Raw genomic sequence first — 23,683 nt, 5'->3', positions numbered from 1 at the left:
GGACAGAGTTGCCTGGAGGGCTACAGTCAGTAGGGTTGCAAAGAGTTGGACACAACTGAAGCAGTTTAGCATGCACACATGCATACTTTCTTAAAAAGGACACATCCTTAAACAATGAAGATACAGAGAGCTTAAAAGGAAGATAGGAGGAAAATGAAGAGATGTCCATACTAGATGACTTCAATCATCTCTTAATTCAGAGAAAACAGGGTAGTGGCAGAGGTGTGATGTATGTTTTACTTTACTCGATACAACATAGATCTATTTGTTTTCTTTGGCTTTAAAAACACCATGCAATCAAAAAGGAGACACTGAGTCTAGACTTCTTGAGAAATAAATAAAATAAAACAAGAGCCCACTGAGAGAAGGGTTTATTTCTCACATTTCTATATACCTTTCAGTAAAATTTCAGTATGAACTTTGGAAAGCATGAATAACCAGAGGGATTCTATGCCACTGGAATAGTACAGATGCTCTCAGAAAGGCCCTGTTCAAGGTGAGGAATCCTGATGTTACACCATATTGAATCAATAATCCAGAAACCAGCTTCCCTCATGGCTCAGTGGTACAGAATCAGCCTGCCAATGCAGGAGACATGGGTTCAATCCCTGGTCCTGGAAGATCCCACATGCCATGGAGCAACAAAGCCTGTGTGCCACAACTATTGAGCCTGTGCTCTGGAGCCCAAGAGCTGCAACTTTTGAGCCCTTGTGCTGCAACTACTGAAGCCCGCAGGCCCGAGAGCCCATGCTCTGCAACAAGAGAAGCCACTGCAATGAGAATTCTCTGCCTTGCAACTCTACAGTAGCCCCACTTGCTGCAACTAGAGAAAAGCCCATGCAACAAGGAGGGCCCAGCACAGCCAAAAATATAAAAATAAATAAAGAAAAAATTTAAAGTACAGATATTTGTTTAAAAAATAATCCATAACCTTATACTTGTTCCATGGCACTTAACCAACATTCTCTTCCACTTGCCCACCTCAAGGAGTTCTTCAATTCTTTCCAGATCTAACTGTCATGCATTTTATGAGGGAGGTAGAGGCTAAAGTTCTTTCTGTGGTTTAAGAGGAAGCTTATTTCCATAGAGTCTTGGGAAACTCTTCAACAATATCCTCTTGACCTTTTCATCTTTAGTAGAAACATTGATGGACAAAAGCGTAGATACAGAGACTTTTCTATGGTAGGGGATCCTGTACAAAGAGGGGCCGTACTGACTAGACCCAATAGTATTCTAGATGTTTTGTAAAGTGTCCATGTCTATTTCACTTTTTTTCTCTTCTCTATTATACAACCTGGTGTCTGGATAAGGTCTAACTAGTCAATCCTAGAAAATAATATTGATAGGTGCCTGCTATGGTTCCATCTATCAGTGTGCATAGTAAAGAAGTCTTAGGGAAACATTAGCTACATAGAAATCACACCAAATAGTCATATATTACAAGCAACTTGAAAAGTTAAGGGACCTCACACTCTAAGAGCAGATGGAGCCTAGTGCATCTTCTTAAATAATGTCACATAGTCCCGGTTTATCATATAAATATTTAATGTTTTATACCTTACAGCTCTTTGAATTGGCCACCGAAGTATGTTTTTCTAGGTAAACTCTCAGCATTGCCCTGATCTTTGAAAGGTATGAGCATGCTAGCTCAGAGGAAAGCAGCCAAATTTTAGCATGCTTCTTCAAAGCTGTCAGCTTTGTTCAGTGTAAATTTCTGAAGTCTGAAAGCCTCTCTGCCTGGCAGTGTTTCGTCCTCTCACTGTGTACTGGTGATCACTGTCTTCACGCTACCAGCAAGGCCATCGCATCTCAGTGGTGAGAGACAAGTGTTACAGTAACACTTGGTTTCATAAGAATCACCATCCAGGTAGCTCAGGAACCTTCATGATTTCGGTTGACACATGTTCTGCTTTGTCAAGGTGAGACTTCATTTCACAGAGACTTGGAAATGAAAGTTGAAAGTATACTTGAAAACTAAAATTCTTCACTTGGGTGCACAAGTGCTCAGTTGTTCAGTCATGTCCAACTCTATGCGACCCCATGGACTGCAGCCCACCAGGCAGCTGTGTCCGTGGAATTCTCCAGGCAAGAATACTGGAGTGGGTTGCCATTTCCTTTGCTAGGGGATCTTCCCGTAGGAGTCACGTAATAGTCTTTCTCAAGATGAAGAGCTTGCAGTGAGATGCAAATGACCACAACAGCTTTCTCTATTCTAAAACTATTCATTCCCATAAAAGTGACCTTCGATGTCTATGTCCATAGTATCTCTGAAGCTTATTTTTTAAAGATTTTTTTAAACTTAAATTTATTTAATTGGAGGATAATTACTTTACAATATTGTATATTTTTTGATGTGGACCTTTTAAAAAGTCTTTATTGAATTTGCTACAATACTGCTTCTGTTTTATGTTTTGGTTTTTTGGCTGTGAGGCATGTGGGATTCCGGCTTCTAACGCAAGATGTTGAACCTGTACCCCTTGCATTGGAAGTTGAAGTCTTAACCGCTGGACTGCCAGGGAAGTCCCCTGAAGATTTCTTAAATTATAATATTTAAATATTGTAAAAAGAAATTGCTCCACAATTCTGTATCTGGTCAGTGTTGTACAATGAGATTTCCCAGGACTCTTTTTGTTTTCTGCCTATGCAGCAGGAGGGACACGTGGTTTAGCTTAGCCCCCGTTCACTTTGGCTCTAAGTAATTTAAATGAAATATATCTCAGGAGTAATTGTGTAAGCTAATCCCCTCTAGAAGAACTTATATTAGGTCCTTGGGGAAGTTTGTCACTTTTATTTGATGTTACAAGAATTTATACCCTGACAAGTACACTATCAGGGTGTCACTAGTTGTATCAATTTAATTAAGGTAGTGTCAGCTCTTCTCTAGTTTGCACAGTTTAATGTCTCAGTCTTTTATAATCAAGTGGGCCAGAAAATTGGTGCTCAGTTTACTAGCCCTGGTTTGTTTTATTTTCCTGAAGTGTGACTTGAATTGTTGAAACCATTTTTTAGTCATTTGATGTTAATGTGGATAGATACATATTTATACTTCTTTTTGCATAGTTAAGTCAGTATCAGATGGTCTTCTAGTGCTCCCCTCTATGTGTTAAGAAATACTTAAAAATAAAATCGGTGGATGCATTGGATTAGTTAGTTTATAAAACAATATATAAAAGATTAGGGTTTTGAGATGTATTAGGATTTTGGATGGAGAAGGCAGTGGCACCCAACTCCAGTACTCTTGCCTGGAAAATCCCATGGATGGAGGAGCCTGGTAGGTAGCAGTCTGTGGAGTCGGACAGAGTCGGACATGACTGAGCAACTTCACTTTCACTTTTCACTTTCATACATTGGAGAAGGAAATGGCAACCCACTCCAGTGTTCTTGCCTGGAGAATCCCAGGGACGGGGAAGCCTGGTGGGCTGCTGTCTGTGGGGTCACACAGAGTTGGACACGACTGAAGTGACTTAGCAGCAGCAGGATTTTGGAAAGAGATTCTGTTTCTTCTGAGGAATAAAAGACCTAATATTTGATCTATGAAATACAATAGTGTTTTTAAAATACAAATGTTTCTGTTAGCATGTACCTATATTAATTTTACCAATTCATAATCATTTAAAATTGAACCAATGTTTTACTAATTATTTAACTCATTATAGGCAGCATAAAGGTTTAAAAGAGTATAATTTTGAAAGGGTGCTTAATTTTGAAGGCAAAATTTTTGTTCAGTAAAGTCTGTTGTGCAATTAATTACTTATGTAACACATGGAAAAACACCCTATTCAATCCAGAAAAGAGTACCAGCTGTCATTTCTAGAAAATCTCATAATATTGATGATGGTAAATAGATGATCTAGATATTTGTATAGATATAGGTATTAATGGTATTAGTATAGGGAGAGAAACAGAGAGATAGAGATATATAGCAGATAGATAAGACTTTCAGGCCAAAATACTCAATTAGTTCTTATATAAATAACTAATTAGTTCTAGTCTAAATCATTTGCTGTGTGAATTTTAATAGCTCACTTTCATTTTTGTGTCATAAAATGGGAATACTAAAAAGCAGAGACATTACTTTTCCAATAAAGGTCTGTGTAGTCAAAGCTATGGTTTATCCAATAGTCATGTATGGATGTGATAGTTGGACCATAAAGAAGGCTGAGTGCTGAAGAACTGATGCTTTTGAACTGTGGTGTTGGAGAAGACTCTTGAGAGTCTCTTGTATTGCAAGGAGATCAAACCAGTCAATCCTAAAGGAAATCAACCCTGAATATTCTTTGGAAGGATTGATGCTGAAGCTGAAGCTCCAATACTTTGGTTGCCTGATGCAAAGAGCTGACTCACTGGAAAAAAAACCCTTTCCCACATGGGAAAGACTGAAGGAAGCAGAGGATAACATGGTTAGACAACATCATCAACCCAATGGACATAAATTTGAGCCAAGTGTGGGAGATAGTAAAAGTCAGGGTAGCCGGACCTGCTGCAGTTTATGGGGTCCCAAAGACTTAGCAGTTGAACAACAACATTGAATAAGAAAACATTTAGGCATTTAAGGTTCTTGACTTCAGGTGTAAAACTGTGAATCTAACTCCTAATAATCTAGTTTCTGAAATTATATGCATTCACGCGTATATACATTTTATATAAATAAATATATATCCAGTAACGTATCTGCACATATACTCTATGAATTTGGATAAATGCATACTGACAAATGTTCATCATCATATTTTCATACGTAGTATTTTTGCTGCTCTGAAAATCCTCTTTGCCCTGCCTATGCCTCTCTCCTCATATCCTCTGTATCTACTAATATTATTGTTCCAATGGCTTTGCTCTTATGTCATATAATTAGAATCATACAGTATAGAAATTTCTCTGATTGACTTCTCTCAGTAATATGCATTTAAGTTTCCACCATGTCTTTTTCTGCCTTTACAGCTCATTTATTCTTAGCATTAAATAATATTTCATTATCTGGATGTACCATAGCTTATTTTTCCATTTACCTATTGATGGACATCTTGGTTGCTTCCAAGTACTGGCAATTATGAATAAAGCTACTATAAACATCCACATGAAGATGTTTGTATGGACATAAGTTTTCTAAGTCCTTTGGGTTAATGCCAAGGAGTATGATTTCTGGATTCTAGGGTTAAAGTATATTTAGTTTTGAAAGGAAGCCCAAACTGTCTTCCAAAATGGCTGTTCTATTTTGGGTTCCACCATCAATGAATGAGATTTCCTATAGCTCCATATCTAGGCCAGCATTTGGTGTACTGGATTGTTGCCATTTTTAATAGATGATTAGTGGTATTCCTTTGTTGTTGTATTTAATTTCATTCTATGAAAAACAGAGCATCTTTCATAAAGATAACACATTTTCCATTCTTATATCTTCTTTGGGCTTCCCTAGTGACTCAGATGGTAAAGAATCTGCTTGCAGAGCAGGAGACTCAGGTTTGATCACTGGGTCAGGAAGATCCCCTGGAGAAGGAAATGGCAACTCACTCCAGTACTCTTTCCTGGAGAATCCCATGGACAGAGGAACCTGGCGGGCTTCCATTTACAGGGTCACAAAGAGCTGGAAACAACAGAGCTACTAACACACACACACATATTTTCTTTGGGAGTTGTCTGTCCTGATCTTTAGCCCAATCTTTTAATCGTCATCATTTTAAGAAACTGATGATTTAAGTTTTTTCTATTTTTTGATCCAAATTACTTCTTTTGCCTTTTTATTATTGATTATTAATTTTATTTCTGTAATGGTAAGATGTGGTTTCTAATTATTTTAAAAAACTTTTGCAGTGTTTCTGAAAAATATGTAATTATTCATTTTTAAATATTCTTTGGATATACAAGAAGAATGTGGATCCATTAGATTTGATGGTGGTGTGTTTCAAGTGCCCCTCACTACCAATCAAGCATATTGTTAAGTAGTTTAAATCATCTACAACTTTATTGTTTGAATTATGTTTTGACCTATCAATAACAAAGAGCGCCGTTTTGATATTGCCCACCCAAATGGTAGATTTTAAAAGTTTTTTGTCATTTAAACAAAATTTGTTTTCTATATCTTGTGAAAATTTATTCAGTGCATGAAAATTTTGACTTCATAAAGCTTCTTGGGGAGTTAATGTTTTCTTATTACATAGGAGCCCTCTTTATTCTTAATACTTTTAACCCCAAATTATATTTTGAATAATATAAATACAGAAATCTTTCTATTAGTATTTTACTGATATTTTCTCTTTTAATCTTTTTGTTATATTTTAAATGAATCTCTTGTAAAAAGTATGAAAATCATTAAAAAATATTATTTAGCAATTATCGTGGTGACAAGAATACACAGAAGGACTGTACAAAAAAGATCTCAATGATTCAGATAACCACAATGATGTAATCACTCACCTAGAGCCGGGCATCTTGGAGTGCAAAGTCAAGTAGGCCTTAGGAAGCATCACTGCAAACAAAGCTAGTGGAGGTGATGGAATTCCAGTTGAGCTATTTCATATCTTAAAAGATGACACTGTAAAAGTGCTGACCTCAATTTGGAGCAAATTTGGAAAACTCAGCAGTGGCCACAGGACTGGAAAAGGCCAGTTTTCATTCCATTCACAAAAAAGGGCAGTGCAAAGAATGCTCAAACTACTGAACAACTGCACTCTTTTCACATGCTAGCAAATTCAGTTCAGCCCCTCAGTTGTGTCCTACTCTCTGTGACCACATTGACTGCAGCACTCCAGGCCTCCCTGTCCAAAACCCACTCCTGGAGCTATCCATCACCAACTCCCGGAGTGTGCTTAAACTCATGTCCATCGAGTTGGTGATGCAATCCAACCATTTCATCCTCTGTTGACCCCTTCTCCTCCTACCTTCAATGTTTCCCAGCATCAGTGTCTTTTCCAAGCATCACTTCTTTGCATCAGGTGGGCAAAGTATTGGAGTTTGAGCTTCAGTATCAGTCCTTCCAATGAATATTCGGGATTAATTTCTTCTAGGATTGACTGGTTTGATCCCCTTGCAACCCAAGGGACTCTCAAGGGTATTCTCCAACACCACAAGCTAACAAGGTCATGCTCAAAAATCCTCCGAGATAGGCTTCCAAGATAGGCCTCAACAGTATGTGAACCAAGAACTTCCAGGTATACAAACTGGAATTAAAAAAGGTAGAGGAACCAGAGATCAAATTGCCAACATCCATTGAATCATAGAAAAAGCAAGAGAATTCAAGAAAACCATCTACTTCTGCTTCATTGAGCTAAATCTTTCTAAGCTAAATTTTTTGACTGTGTGGATCACAACTTACTGTGGAAAATTCTTTAAGGAATGGGAATACCAGACCACCTTACCTGCCTCCTGAGAAATCTGTATGCAGGTCAAGAAGCAACTGTTAGAGCCGGACATGGAACAACAGACTGGTTCCAAATTGGGAAAGGAGTGCATCAAGGCTAAATACTGTCATCCTACTTATTCAACTTATAGGCAGAGTACATCATGTGAAATGCCAGGCTGGATTAATGACAAGCTGGAATCAAGTTTGCTGGGAGAAATATCAATAACCTCAGATATGCAGATCACACCACCCTTATGGCAGAAAGTGAAGAGGAACTAAAAAGCTTCTTGGTTAAAGTGAAAGTGGAGAGTGAAAAAGTTGGCTTAAAGCTCAACAGTCAGAAAACAAAGATCATGGCATCTGGTCCCCTCACTTCATGGGAAATAGATGGGGAAACAGTGGAAACAGTGTCAGACTTTATTTTTTTGGGCTCCAAAATCACTGCAGATGGTGATTGCAGCCATGAAATTAAAAGACACTTACTCCTTGGAAGGAAAGTTATGACCAACCCGGAGAGCATATTGAAAAGCAGAGACATTACTTTGCCAACGAAGGTCCGTCTAGTCAAGGCTATGGTTTTTCGTAGCCTTGTGAGAGTTGGACTGTGAAGAAAGCTGAGTGCTGAAGAATTGATGCTTTTGAATTGTGGTGTTGAAGAAGACTCTTGAGAGTCCCTTGCACTGCAAGGAGATCCAACCAGTCCATTATGAACGAGGTCAGCCCTGGGATTTCTTTGGAAGGAATGATGCTAAAGCTGAAACTCCAGTACTTTGGCTACCTCATGCGAAGAGTTGACTCATTGGAAAAGACTCTGACGCTGGGAGGGATTGGGGGCAGGAGGAGAAGGGGACGACAGAGGATGAGATGGCTGGATGGCATCACTGACTCGATGGCCGTGAGTCTGAGTGAACTCTGGGAATTGGTGATGGACAGGGAGGCCTGGTGTGCTGTGATTCATGGGGTCACAAAAAGTCGGACACAACTGAGCGACTCAACTGACTGAACTGAACTGAACTGAACTGAACTACATGCTCAGAATTTCTTCTCTCATTTAAAACTTTTAGATATCACTTAGGTTCTTTGAAAGTTTGTCCATTAGATGCTTTCTTTGTGTAATTTTCATAGTGCTTGCTAAGTCCCTTCAGTCGGGTCTGACTCTGTGTGACCCTATGAACTATAGCTTGCCATACTTCTTTGTCCATGGGATTCTCTAGGCAAGAATACTGGAGTGGGTTGCCATTTCCTCCTCCAGAGGATCTTCCTGACTGAGGATTGAACCTATGTCTCATGTCTCCTGCATTGGCAGGTGGGTTTGTTCTGACTAGCACCACGTGTGCTATGAAGTACAATTTTTAATGGAAAATATTTATGTGTTTGATGGAAAATATTGCCAACAAAGGTACATCTAGTCAAAGCTATGGTTTATCCAGTAGTCATATATGGATGTGAGAGTTGGACTATAAAGAAAGCTGAGCCCCAAAGAATTGATGCTTTTGAACTGTGGTGTTGGAGAAGACTCTTGAGAGTCCCTTCCAACCAGTCAAGTCCAGGGGTCGCAAACAGTTGGACATGACTGAGCGATTGAACTGAACTGAACTGATGTGTTTGTTTTTCCTTTGTTCTTGAAAGATGATTTTTAGTGCAAAAATTTCAGGTTTTATGACCAGTTTCTTTTTGAAGAGATTACAGGGCTGATTTCTGACTTTTTCTGTTTTAAAGTGTGCTAATCACCTAACTGCCATTTATTTACAGGAAATTTTTTACTTCAGTGTTCTTCAGTTCCAGTACAATGGGTTTACATCATAGTTTTCTTTTAGTTTATCATGCTTAATATACATTATACTTGTTTCTGTAGATTCATCATCAGTTTTTGTTTTTATTCATGTATTATTTGTTCATATTGCCTTTTCTTATCTTCTTTCTATGTTTTCTTGGTGATGCTCATTAGACATGTAAACTTTCCCAGTAGGTACTCATATTTCTTAACCTCACTTACAAATATTTTAAAATTTTTATCTTTTGAGGCTACATTTTGAATAGTTTAAAAATGTCTGTTGAGTTATTAAGTTTTTCTTTAGCTGTGTCTAATTTTCTTTTTTACTCATTGAGTTTTTGATGTCAATTATTTTATTTCTATTCCTCAATGTTTTATTTTTATTAATTTTCAAATGATCATTTCAGAATGTGTTTTCTTGGTTGCTTATTTTTTATGCCACTTAAAAATTCCTTAAATATTTATTAATCTTTTTAAAAAATTGAGGAGGGGTGCTGCTGATTCTTTTATAAACAGTGAAACCAAATGATGAGCCATGAAAGAAGTAATTAATTTTGTAGTGGTAGACCATTTAAAAATATCTAGTCTGCCTTAAGTTCAGGAATTGGAATGCATCTTTTTACCACATTAAAGTTTTTGAATATAGAGTATTTTAAAGTATAATTCACTAGTATTGTGCATAAACTTCTGTGTCATCTGTATACCATAGGCTTTTCCCTTTTAAGAATATCTTAACAATGATCATAGCCCATCAAATGACCATGGTCTTATATATGTCAGCACTTAATGGTGTATTATCAGTTTCAGGTTCAGGTGTTACAAACATAGCCTATGATCAAATTAATGATAAATGTATAAGTGTCATTGTTACTATATGAAAGTTGCTTTTTCACTAGAATGGCCACTAGTTTTGTTTCTGGTATGGTAATTTATGGTCAAACATATATCTATACTCAATTTATATTAATTTTTAGAAAGCATGAACATATTTGTTATGTTTTCTTTTTGTGTGTGTGTGAATTATGACCAAATTATTTGCCTATTTTTGAACATTAATTTTATTTATTTTCCTAATTTCTACTAATGCACTTTTACTGTATTATCCCTTGGCCACATTCTACAAATAGATTTTTTGAAAATCAACTTGGATTACATACTATACGCTAAATATTTTGGTTCTTATGTTGCAACCAAGTATGTCTACCTTTAATTGTGATACTTCTTATCACTTTGAATTTTAGTATTTTTCTTCAAAAAGTTTGACACTTAGTTTAATTTTCTTTCATTTTTACCCATTTTCAATTGTATCTTCATTTGTTTAACAAGGTTTTAAAAATATGATATGATATGGGAAGTTAAAAATATTAGGTGCCTTTAACACAAATAATTAACAAATTGCCCCAATACCATATATTGAATACTCATTTTACTCTCCATTAATTTGTCATGGTTTCCTTTATAAATTCATGGCTTATAATAATCTATGCCATTGACTTAATCTATCTATAATATTTGCTGTTAGCACAAGACCTCAATCAGTCTAGTTGTTCAAGTTGAAAACTGGGAATCATTTTTGATGTTTTGAAATTTTCCCATTTTTATTTCATGCATTCCCTTTCTTGTTTCAAATTTCATGCCTTGGCAAAATCACAAGTACAAATCATCATCCCCTCTGGTCTACTCCCTTAGATATACCCTCCTAACTGTTTTCTTAGCTTCCAATTTTATATCTTTCTACTGAATTTTCCAGTCTGTCAAAGCCATATTTTCAAAACATAATCATATTGCTTCCTTGTTTGAAACCCTTTTAGTTGCTTCCCACGGCTTGCTTTGTTTGAACTACAAAGTGCAACACACTGTTCTCCATATCCATTGCTTGTCTTATAAAACACTTTTCCCCACAAGTCACTTTTACATCTTCTTTACTAATTTAATTTTTTTTAATTTAGGAATAAAAGTGCTGAAGAAAATAAATATATGAATGACTCTATATTTTTAATCAAAAAATACGTTAATCTTTTAAAAAATGAAGCATTGAACTAGTAAATGGCATTGGAAATTAAAAAAAAAAACTAGCCTTTGATTTCAAATAACTGACAATCAATAAATATCAAACATGGCAAAAGAAGGGCATTCATTTCAGAGAAAGCTACATTAGCAAAAAGCTTAGTTTGAGCATAGGCAGTGAGAAAAGCAAAGTAAAAGATATTTTGTTTCATCCAATAAATATTTTTAAGCATCTACTATGTGTCAGGTATTAGTAAATACACTGAATATAAAGTGGTAAATTAAATAACTAATCTGAGGCAATGCAACACCTATGAGAAGTTATAAGACCTTATGGTAAGTAAAGAAGAAATTAAGAAATTTGGATCTCATCCTGTATAAAATTGGGCTTTGTGAAGTGTCTTAAATTGAGGAGAAATATGAAACATTTGCAACTGAGGAAGATTGACACAGGTACTTTGGGGAAGATAGAGCAAAAGTTCTGATACAGAGACCAATGAGATGATTATTGCAAGTAATAAAGGAGTAGAAACTGATAAGAAAGATTATGAATATTAGAGATGTTATGAAGTTAGGAGAAACAGGATATGGTCTGAGATTAAATGTAAGGGATCTTTAATACTAGACTCAAACATAATTTCCAGATTTCTGACATGGCTGGTTGGTAAATGAAGAGCCCAAGTAGAAAGAGAGGAAATGTAGAAGCAAGAATATGTATGAGGAAAATGATGAAAACAGTTTGGAGTGCAGTCAGACTCAAGTCTCCAAGGGCACCCAAGCGAAAATTAATATGAAATTAAATACAATGTACCTATATATAATCACAGGTTTTCTGGTAGCTCAGTCATAGCATGGGGAAGTGGCAGTACATAATCAGGATTTTTTGTCTGTCACCAGATTTATTGTACATAAAATATTAGTCAACTTTGATTTGATGCTATTACAGTATGACAATGGCCAGAAGTCTACAATTTTCTTTGAAATTTAGATCATCACAGGAATTTAGGCTCACTGGAGACTGAGATTGTTACTTCTTTCCCAGTAGAACAAAAGTTTTAATTCTTACTGATAGAACTAACTAAAACTACTAATAGAACTATCTGTTGCTGGACCAGGTAGTTTTTTTCTACTTATATTTATTTGTAATAATTTCTTTTGTCCTTGAAAATAATTAGTAATTATAAATAGCCACAGCCAAACCAGTCAGTTGACTAAGACAATCAATGCCAAGGGGAATTCACGTATGCTCATTTAAAACTGTTGGAAGAACATTATATATATATATATATATATATATATATATGAAGACTTAACTACTGGGATCCATACATTTTCCAAAAGGCAAGGTCTAAAACCCAGTAAATTGGAAATTTCCTTCCTGTCCCTCTTCTTGAAACATAAAACAGATTAAAAACAAAGAAAACTTTGTCTCTTTGTTCTTTGCAGTTTCAGTTTTTTGGTTGAATGGTCTCCAGTTACTATGCATTGGGTCTGAGTGCTTTTGATTTAAATAAATTAGCTCCTAATATTCCTTAAATGGAGAAGGCAATGGCACCCCACTCCAGTGTTCTTGCCTGGAGAATCCCATGGACGGAGAAGCCTGGTAGGCTGCAGTCCATGGGGTCGCACAGTCGGACACGACTGAAGTGACTTAGCAGCAGCAATATTCCTTAAAAGTTGTCATTACAGACTTGTGGTTATTTTTTCCTACTATTTTTGCAGTATATTTAAAACTTTTAAGATTGTTTTATAAATGCTATGAACATCTGGAGTTTAAACAAGTCATATTTTGATATACATATTTATAGTACCAAAGTTGTTTTACCACCTTAGTAAAAACCATATATTATTCAACTGTGCTGAATGGATCGGGAGCATTTTTGGCATAGATTTTGGCTTATAAATGTAGAGTGTTGAATAAGCACAAAAGAGTAACAGTTGGTATTTGTTTTAAATGACACACATAATAGGCAGAACATCAAAATAGTGGTTAAACTTCAATCCCAGTGTTCACAGGTCACTTGTCACAGCTACAATGTCATGGCTTTTTTGGACCCAGAAAAAAAGCAGCCTGAAATGTAGTCATTTTTTCAGATGTTTCTGGAATAGTCATCTCTTTGGGCAATGGGATTTCTGAGGTTGTCCAAAAACAGCAATTTGTCAACAACTTGAAAATAGGTTTGTGACATGATGTATTTATTTGACAGTATAATGCAATAATAGACAGACTGTAGAATGATGACTGTAAAGGAAATTATCATTTGTAAGTGCTCTTCCTTGCAATTAATTTCAGATGTCTATGGGGAAAATTCTGATTGACAAAATGATTATGGGTGGGTGGATGAACAAAATACATGTTACTGGTATTGTCCTATGTCTTTTTGTATATTTATAGAATCAAAATTAAATGATGCTTAGAAAACAGAGGAGTTTTAGTCATTTCCTTTCAGTGGAAAACACAAGTAAAATGCAAATTCAACATTTTAATAGGCTGCAACAGTGATTTGAAAGAGATTACAGATCTGGATTTGCATAAAGCCAGCAAAGCAAAGGTTCCCATCTACTTCACATACATCCTGCAGAAATTTCCACCATTTTTTTTTTTTTACCTATGAGACTTACAATATTATGAACAGTTACCTACAGAAATACATATTTAAAGCTTTCTCTATTTTATAGAGTTTTAAAAGTAGCCAATAAGACTTAAATAGACTTTCTGTGTATAATTTTATTTAATAATTAAAAATTTACTGAGTACCTTTAATACATGGGAGTTTAAATTATTTTTCATTATAATTACTTAAATGGAAACATCATTTTTCAGGAGCTAGGTCATATCTGATTCTTTGTGACCCCATGGACTGCAGCACGCCAGTCCTCCCTGCCCTTCACCATTTTCTGGAGTTTGCTCAGACTCATGTATAGTCCATCAGCTAAATCTCAAAGTAAAATGGATTAGAAAAATTCTTAATTATGTTTCAATATGTACCCAAATAAAAACTAACTAGATAATCTAAGTTTAGCTTAGATGAAATGTTGCTCTAAATTTAGAGGAAAAGATAGAAGACGTCCTTGTTTCTTTGGGGTGATAGGAAAAACTCCATCATTAAAATTTTTTGATTGAATTTTTATTGAGCTAATTTATAGATTCATATATGGGCTTCCTTGGTGCCTCAGTGATAAAGAACCCACTAGCCAATGCAAAAGATGCTGGTTGGATCTCTGGGTCAGGAGATCCCCTGGAGAAGAAAATGGCAACCCACTCCAGTATTCTTGCCTGGGAAATCCCATGGACAGAGGGGCCTGGCTGGCTACAGTCTGTGGGGTCACAAAGAGTTGGACACGACTTAATGACTAAACAAAATGGTTTTTAAACCATAAGAGATCGTGTACAGTTTCCTTCAGTGATAACATCTTGCAAAGCCAGGATATTGACAGCAGTGCGAACTACTGACCTTACTCAAAATCCCCAGTTTTAACTGCACTCAAAGTTGGGGGGGGGGGTGTGTATCTGTGCGTGTGATTTGCATGCATGTGTATTTAGTTCAAAACAATTGCATAATATGTAAAAGTTTGTATACCCACTGCCATAAGATATAGAACACTTCCATCATGACCCCCTACTTCCTGCTCCATATCCAACCCATAGCAATCACTATTCTGTTCTTCATTTAATATATTTTTTTTTCATTTTAAAATGTATAAATAGAATCTTACAATAAGTAACTATTGGATTAGTTTATTTCACTAAGCAAAATTCACAGGAGTTTCACCATAGTTGGTATGTTATCAACAGCCCTTTCTTTTCTATTGCTGAATTGTATTCCATTGAATCAATATATTATAACCATAATATAAGCCATTCACCAGTTGAAGTGTATCTACTGTCTTTAATTTAAAATTTTTTAAATGCATATGACCATTAATTCATAGGATATGATCATTAGTACACAGGCTTTTGGGTAAATGTGTTTTCTCTGAGGTAAAATATCTAGGGATATAACTGTTGAGCACTATAATAATTGCATATGTTAATTTATGGAAATAAAGAACCACCAAACTATTTCCAAAGTGGTTATACAATTTAATATTTCACTAGCAATGCATGTTACCTAGTTTTTCTGCATCCTCCTCATCATTTGGGGTTGTCACTATTTTTTGTAAAATAGCCATTGCAATAGATGTTTTATAACACAAAAAAATGATTATTTTGTGTGTTGATCTTGTAGCCTGTCATCTTTCTGAACTCATTTATCATTTCTAGGAGTTTGCTTATAGATTCCTTAGAATTTTCTGTGCTGAAAGTTATATCATCTGTAAATTGGGCATTTTATTTTCTCTTTTACACTTTGATGATTTTTAATTATTTTTCTTGCCTTCTTATAATCACTCATATATGATATTTTATATCTGAGTCTATTGCTATAATGTATAATAGGGTTAAAAATAAGCATTTTAAATGCACTGTTCCCATGATTTCCACTAAAATAAATTCAATAAAGGTAGTTGACATGCATATTTTAATCATAAAAGTAACACCAATTTTTTAATATAAAATTCAAAGAAACCTGGGGAAAATAAAAAAAAACCTCTGTATCCCTACTATCAATATTTAACAACATTAGCCTTTAATTATATGCTGATGTTGAAAAATAATATCCAAAAGGATATTAGTGAAATGATTAAATTGGACATTCTTCAAAAGTTGGTTAATGATTTTTTATTTTTTGCTTTGTGAAATGCCTGTCCTTATCTTTTGTTATATTTTAAAGTAAAAAACCATAATATTTATGCAGTTTTAAAATTGGCCTCTCCTCTAATGCATAGATTATCAAAAGAAAAACTATTCAAAGGGAATCAAATTCAGAAGCCTACTCTGAAGTTACTTTAGTGATCTAAGCTACTCTTAGAAACAATCCTTTCTCATGGTATCCTAGAAACCTCTTAATACTGCTAACCACCTCTATAATATTTTCCTGGTTAAGACAAATGTCACCAGGCAGCAATATACAACATTCTCTTCATAAAGGGAAGTACAACCAGAAGTGGATATTTAATGAATTTTTCTTCATTTCAAATATTAAGCACAAAGATATATTCATTGCTTACAACATATTCACTACTTATAATATTAGCCACTTAAAACAACAGTTGTAATATTAAAAATATTGCTAGCTACTCATGCCTCTATAATAAAAATCAAATTTGTGCAATAGAATATAATATTTACCCAGAAATAGAAATACAATAAGTACAGGAAAAAGCGTTGCTAGACACATCATTGTAAACTTTGGTGATGCCGAAAAACCAATGGAAATTGAACATAAAAACACCGTATTGAATGTAATCAGAAAAAAATAATCAAATTAGACTACAGGAGTAAAGTGACAAAGATAATAATTGTCTATATCTCTTAACAATGCTAAAAGAAGATTTGCAAGATAGGATACACAAAAATGGGCTTCCTAGGTAGCTCAGCTGGTAAAGAATCCATCTGCAATGCAAGAGACCCCAGTTCAATTCCTGTGTCGGGAAGGTCCCCTAGAGAAAGGACAGGCTACCCACTCCAGTATTTTTGGGTTTCCATGGAGGTTCAGAGGGTAAAGAATCCACCTGCGATGCAGAAGACCTGGGTTTGATCCCTGGGTTGGGAATATCCCCTGGAGGAGGGCATGGCAACCCACTCCAGTATTCTTGCCTGGAGAATCCCCATAGACAGAGGAGCCTGGTGGGGCACAAGACATGGGGTTGCAAAGAGTCAGAGGTGACTAAGCACAGCACATGGCACGTGAATACTATCTAAAATATTAAAACAAATAATTGACTCTTCTGATATATATAGTTTGAAAATATTAAATCAGCAATAAAAAACATAAATCAGAATTAATAATGCAATAATCTCACCAGAAACTCTTGATACTGCTCACTGTCTATGCTTCTGTACAAAATATATCACAAAGAGTCGCACATGAGTGAACAACTAAGCCCAGCACATCACAGCATACACAAAAATAGCATCAGTGTGTAAAAAAAAAAAAAAATTGAGGATTTTTACAAACTAGAATTTCTTTAATTTTTGGAACTGTGGCCCCAAAGCCTGATACCCCCTCAATAGAAGTATTATATTTAATTTAATTGGATAATATGTTGAAAATTCAATCTCGGTTCCTTGAAACCGTGACTTAGTTACCTTGAACAAATTTTCTGAACTCTATGAAACATTCAATCTACCAAGGGAATTGGTAGAAGTTTAAATGGTATAATGTATATAAACTATCATAGTTCTGATTATCATTAAAGTGTAACATATAAGTTCAGTTTTCTAATCAAATAATTTCTAATTCATTATACTCTTTTTTATTTTAAATTTTGTAACTCTTAATTCATGTTATCTTTTAGATGAATGGAGAGCAGATACAGAATACCTACATAGTTGACATTGCTATGTTAACACAGAGAAAAGTGCATACATACCAAAGTTAAATGTTATATGGGTGTGAGATAACAGAGCCATAGAATCAGTTCTTATTAAATGTAATAAAACAATCACTCTATCTGGCTGACAGTGCCAGACTAGATTCAATATTCTAAAACAAATAGAGATCTGAAATTATGGGAGCAATTTTGCCAAATCTACTATTGACTAAAGGCTTCACAGGTGGCTCAGTGGTAAAGAATCTGCCTGCCAAGCAGGAGGCTTGGGTTTGATTCCTGGGTCAGGAAGATCTCCTGGAGAAGGAAATGGCAACCAACTCCGGTATTCTTGCTTGGGAAATCCCATGGACTGAAAAGCGTGGGGGGCCATATATAGTCCGTGGGGTCGCAAAAGAGTCAGACACAACTTAGCGACTAAACAACAACAACTATTGACTGTGTCTACCTGCAAATTATTGTGTCACAATAAGAAACAAATGTGAAGAGTATCTCTGGAAAAAAAATTTTTTTTTTAGAGATGAATGGGACAAAAAAATCACGGTTTGAACATGTCTTTGAGTAAATCTTCAGATAACTTTAATGGCTCAACTTTTATGATGCAAAACACAAAATTAATGGATTCATCTAACAAATATCCATGAGCTGGGATCTATTCTTAAACCTCTGAATGTTTTACCTTAATTATGTCTCCTATTAAAATGACTGTATTCTAAATGAGAAAATCAAGCTCAGTATGTATATGTACAATTTGCAATTCAATTCTGAAAAAGTTCTTCACTAAAAATAATTAGGTGGAAAATTATCCCCACGTATAAAGCTTAAGTAGGTATCACATAGACACTTTTGTATATGATCGTTTTGCTATTTTTCCCTTAGCAAGCAAATAAAGAATTGGGTCTTAAAGTATATTGAAAACAAGCAAAAATTAATGATTAAAATTACTGGGGATTTCTGCAATCACAGAAAGGCAAACAACAATAATAACTATTCAACTTTTATTTCATATTTCAGCAAATATATATGGTGTGTGCAATAGGTGTGCAAACTGTTTTCTTTTTTCCATTTATGCAAATTTCCTCCTCTAAGGCATTAAAACTGCTGTTATCCAACTATTTGGCCCTTATTAGTATATAGTTACCGGCTTCTTTTTCTAGTTTGCTTACACAGACTTATGAAAATTATTTCTACCATTTTGACTATATGCTTTAAGTAAAAAAATAGTTAAGGTAAGTGAAAGTGAGAAGTTTCTCAGGCCTCTAATAAGCCTTGTGTGAGAATATTTCCTGCCCTCTGCTGACCTCCCCTACTCTTTCCATGTTTTCTAATTTAAAGAGACTATTAATTCATTTGTTCTTCTTGCTGCTGCTGCTGCTGCTAAGTCACTTCAGTCACGTCCAACTCTGTGTGACCCCAGAGACGGCAGCCCACCAGGCTCCCCCGTCCCTGGGATTCTCCAGGCAAGAATACTGGAGTGGGTTGCCATTTCCTCCTCCAATGCATGAAAGTGAAAAGTGAAAGTGAAGTCGCTCAGTCGTGTCTGAATCTTAGCGACCCCATGGATTGCAGCCCACCAGGCTCCTCTGTCCATGGGATTTTCCAGGCAACAGTACTGGAGTGGAGTGCCATTGCCTTCTCCGTTGTTCTTCTTAGGACATATTAATTCAAGCACAGTTATTTGTGGGGATTATCACTGTGTGATAAAATTCTTCACTTGCATTTTTGCTTTCTTCACTCATGTTATATAACTAGAAGGTCCATTATTTTTAGGTAAGAGTTAGCTTATTATCTTATATGAAGCTGCTATACCTCAGTATAAGCAGCTGAGTTCAGTTAAGCACTAGATATCCTTTTTCACTGATTTCTCCTTTTACTCTAATGTGGACTAAATTGAGCACTGAATGATCTAAAAATAAGATTTTTCCCCCCTTTCCTGTTATCTTAGCATTTACAACAGTAAATATCTGCAAAGCTTCATTGCTGTTGTTCTCCAGGGGATCTTCCCAACACAGAGATTGAACTTGTGTCTCCCACATTGCAGGTGGATTCTTTACCACTGAGCCACCAGGGAAGACCCATTTTACCACTTACAACAAAGTAAACGCCTGCTCTGCTTCAGAGTAGATACTTACGATATGAAAACACTCTAGTTGCTTAGAAAATGTTACTACTGATGAAGCAACATCATGTCCTAAATTACACGGTATATTAGGGTACATTATTGGAATGAACTGACTTTTGAGAGGGTTGGAAAATGAATCTCATGAGAGATTAGAATTAAGCTTATTTAATTTTTGAGATAACCAAGGTGGCCATAAAAATGGGTGACAGCTTAGGACTCGAAGGACTTAGATCCTTAGTGATAATCTGATGTCACCTTTGGAGATAAGATAAATGAATATTAATTTATTATAGCATATGTTTTGTGATTGAGGGGATTTGCTTATTTTAGAACTCAAAACTTTTTGGGAAAACTTACCAACAGGAAGTCATTCATATTTTTCATATACAAGGCACCTTTTTCATTGCATTAAACTATCATCCATATAAGGTTTATGAAATTTTATAATGATGTGTGAGCAATGGAATAGAATACAATTTAGGAAATGGAATCAGACTGGATCCTTGGTCTTGAAGTAAATGAACATCTTGTTTAAAGGGACAGCTAATGAGTCATGTACCCTGGTTCCAAGCATCTACAAAGAAACAATGGTGTTTACAAAATAAGGAACCGTATTGTTATTATTGTTTAGTTTCTAAGTCAAGTCTGACTCTTTTGCAAACCCCAAGGCCCCACCAGGCTCCTTATTTCCATGGGATTTCCCAAGCAAGAATACTAGAGTGGGTTGCCAGAAGTTCCTTCTCCAAGGGAACTTCCCCACTCAGGAATTCAACCCCCGTCTCCTGCATTGGTGGTGGGTTCTTTACCACTGAGCCACCAGGAAAGCCCAAAGAACCATCAGATCAGATCAGATCAGTCGCTCAGTCGTGTCCGACTCTTTGCGACCCCATGAATCGCAGCACCCCAGGCCTCCCTGTCCATCACCAACTCCCGGAGTTCACTCAGACTCACATCCATCGAGTCAGTGATGCCATCCAGCCATCTCATCCTCTGTCGTCCCCTTCTCCTCCTGCCCCAAATCCCTCCCAGCATCAGAGTCTTTTCCAATGAGTCAACTCTTGGCATGAGGTGGCCAAAGTACTGGAGTTTCAGCTTTAGCATCATTCCTTCCAAAGAAATCCCAGGGCTGATCTCCTTCAGAATGGACTGGTTGGATCTCCTTGCAGTCCAAGGGACTCTCAAGAGTCTTCTCCAACACCACAGTTCAAAAGCATCAAAGAACCATATATGACTGTAATAATTTTTCCTTGATAGTTAGTTGCTCTTTTCTGTGAATTGTAAACTCTATCCATGTTGGACCATGTATTTAATCATTAAACCAATTAGTTTAAAGAAATTTAAATTAGGAGAAGAGGCAGAGAGACTCTCATTCCTTTCTCAACACAGCAACAATGCTTTTGCATCTTCGTTAACTTTCTGTTATCACTCATCCCCTCTTTTCCCCATAAAGGAGAAGAAAATACAGATCGTGTCATTCTGCAAATGTTTGTGCACTCAGCCCCTTAGTCGTGTCCAACTCTTTGCAAATACTTACCTATAATTAACAATGAGTGGGATCATTATGCTTTTATTCATGATCTCCTCTTCAGACACTAAAGTAGGCAGGGACATTAATTTAAGGCTTATGTCCCCAAGAAACATATTATTTTACTAGAATTGAGTATTAAATGAATAACAGAATGGAAGTGAAAAGCAGTGAAAATGTTAGTTGCTTAGTCATGTCTGACTCTTTGCAACCCCAGGCAAGAATACTGGAGTGGGTAGCCATTCCCTTCTCCAGCGGATCTTCCCCATCCAGGGATCAAACCAGGATCTCCCTCACTGCAGGCAGATTTTTCACTGTCTGAACTTGGTGGGCTGCAGTCCACAGGGTCACAAAGATACGGAAACAATGAGTGACTGAGCATGCTGAGCAATGAGCAACTCATATGAGAAGGTACAGGCTTAATGAGCTTAAGAAAACTAAACAGAACCATTATTATTATTGTAGTTAGTTGTAGTTAGCTGAGAAGCACAAGTTTCAAGTCTATTTTTATATTTTGAAAAATTTCTCACTTTTGCTTGGTAGTATTCAGATAAAATTCTTCTTTAAAATATTTGTTTAAGACTAAAACACTTTTATATTGGGACTCTCTCTGCATTCTTAAAAGTTATTAAGGATTCCAAGAGCTTATGTTATGCAGATAATATTTATCAGTATTTACCCTATTAGGAATTCAAACAAAGTTGAAAACATTATTTATAACTTGATTAAATTAATAATTCCCTACCTGGTATCATAATAAATGTTATAAAAAATAAAAACTCTTTTTTAAAACAAAAAAGAAAAATTATTGTAAAATATGTCATTTTAATTTTTAAAAGTTATTTTAATAGACAGTTTAATATTCATCTGTTTAACAGTTGACAGATAAGGTTTTAATCTTTACATCTGCTTTTAGTGTGCTGTGATATGTTGTGTTGACTGAAGTATGTAAGAAAATTTAGCTTAAGAAAAATAGCTAGAAAAGGAAAAAGTATTTTACTAACCATTTCAGATCATTGTGGATATTTATTAATATTACACAACAACATGGCAGATAGTAGTTTATTAAATGGAGTCAACAACCATTCCAATTTGCTTGGGATTGCAACGGCATTAGTACCAAAGTCTATTTACTAGAAAACGCCCGGTTCCGGGCAACAAAGAAGTATTGATCATCAAGGGAAGATCCTCTAGAGAAGGGAATGACTATCCACTCACTATTCTTATCTGAAGAATTCCAAGGACAGAGGAGCCTGTTGGGCTACAGTCAATGGGGTAGCAAAGAGTTAGACACGTCTGAACAACTAACACTTTCATTTTTACACTTTCAGTTCAGTCACTCAGTCGTGTCCGACTCTTTGCGACCCCATGAATCGCAGCATGCCAGGCCTCCCTGTCCATCACCACTCCCGAAGTGTACTCAAACTCACGTCCATCAAGTCGGTGATGGCATCCAGCGGTCTTATCCTCTGTCGTCCCCTTCTCCTCCTGCCCCCAATCCCTCCCAGGATCAAGGTCTTTTCCAATGAGTCAACTCTTCGCATGAGGTGGCCAAAGTATTGGAGTTTCAGCTTTAGCATCAGTCCTTCCAATGAACACCCAGGACTGATCTCCTTTAGAATGGACTGGTTGGACCTCCTTGCAGTCCAACGGACTCTCAAGAGTCTTCTCCAACACCACAATTCAAAAGCATCAATTCTTCAGCACTCAGCTTTCTTCACAGTCCAACTCTGACATCCATACATGACCACTGGAAAAACCATAGCCTTGACTAGATGGACTTTGTTGGCAAAGTAATGTCTCTGCTTTTGAATATGCTATCTAGGTTGGTCACAACTTTCCTTACAAGGAGTAAGCGTCTTTTAATTTCATGGCTGCAGTCGCCATCTGCAGTGATCTGGAGCCCCCAAAATAAAGTCTGAGACTGTTTCCACTGTTTTCCGATCTATTTCCCATGAAGGGACAGGATTGGATGCCATGATCTTTGTTTTCTGAATATTGAGCTTTAAGCCAATTTTTTCACTCTCTCTTTTACTTTAATCAAGAGGCTTTCTAGTTCCTCTTCACTTTCTGCCATAAGGGTGGTGTCATCTGCATATCTGAGGTTACTGATATTTCTCCTGGCAATCTTGATTCCAGCTTGTGCTTCTTCCAGCCCAGCATTTCTCATGATGTACTCTGCATATAAGTTAAATAAGTAGGGTGGCAATACACAGCTTTGACCTACTCCTTTTCCTATTTGGAACCAGTCTGTTGTTCCTCGTCCAGTTCTAACTGTTGCTTCCTGACTTGCATATAGGTTTCTCAACAGGCAGTTCAGGTGGTCTGGTATTTCCATCTTTTTTAGAATTTTTCACAGTTTATTGTGATCCACACAGTCAAAGGCTTTAGGAGTTACAAATATCCAGGGAAGCTAGAAATAACTATGTGGTACTGGATTAGAGTCGGATGCCTCACATTTATTTAGCTTAACATAGATCCAGA

Source organism: Bos grunniens, chromosome 24 (assembly GCF_055505025.1).
Source record: "Bos grunniens cultivar Pamir isolate PY7600 chromosome 24, Bosgru_T2T1.0, whole genome shotgun sequence".
In the NCBI taxonomy this organism is placed as follows: domain Eukaryota; kingdom Metazoa; phylum Chordata; class Mammalia; order Artiodactyla; family Bovidae; genus Bos; species Bos grunniens.
The sequence above is the reverse complement of the archived record's forward strand: the minus strand, read 5'-3'. Positions refer to the sequence as shown.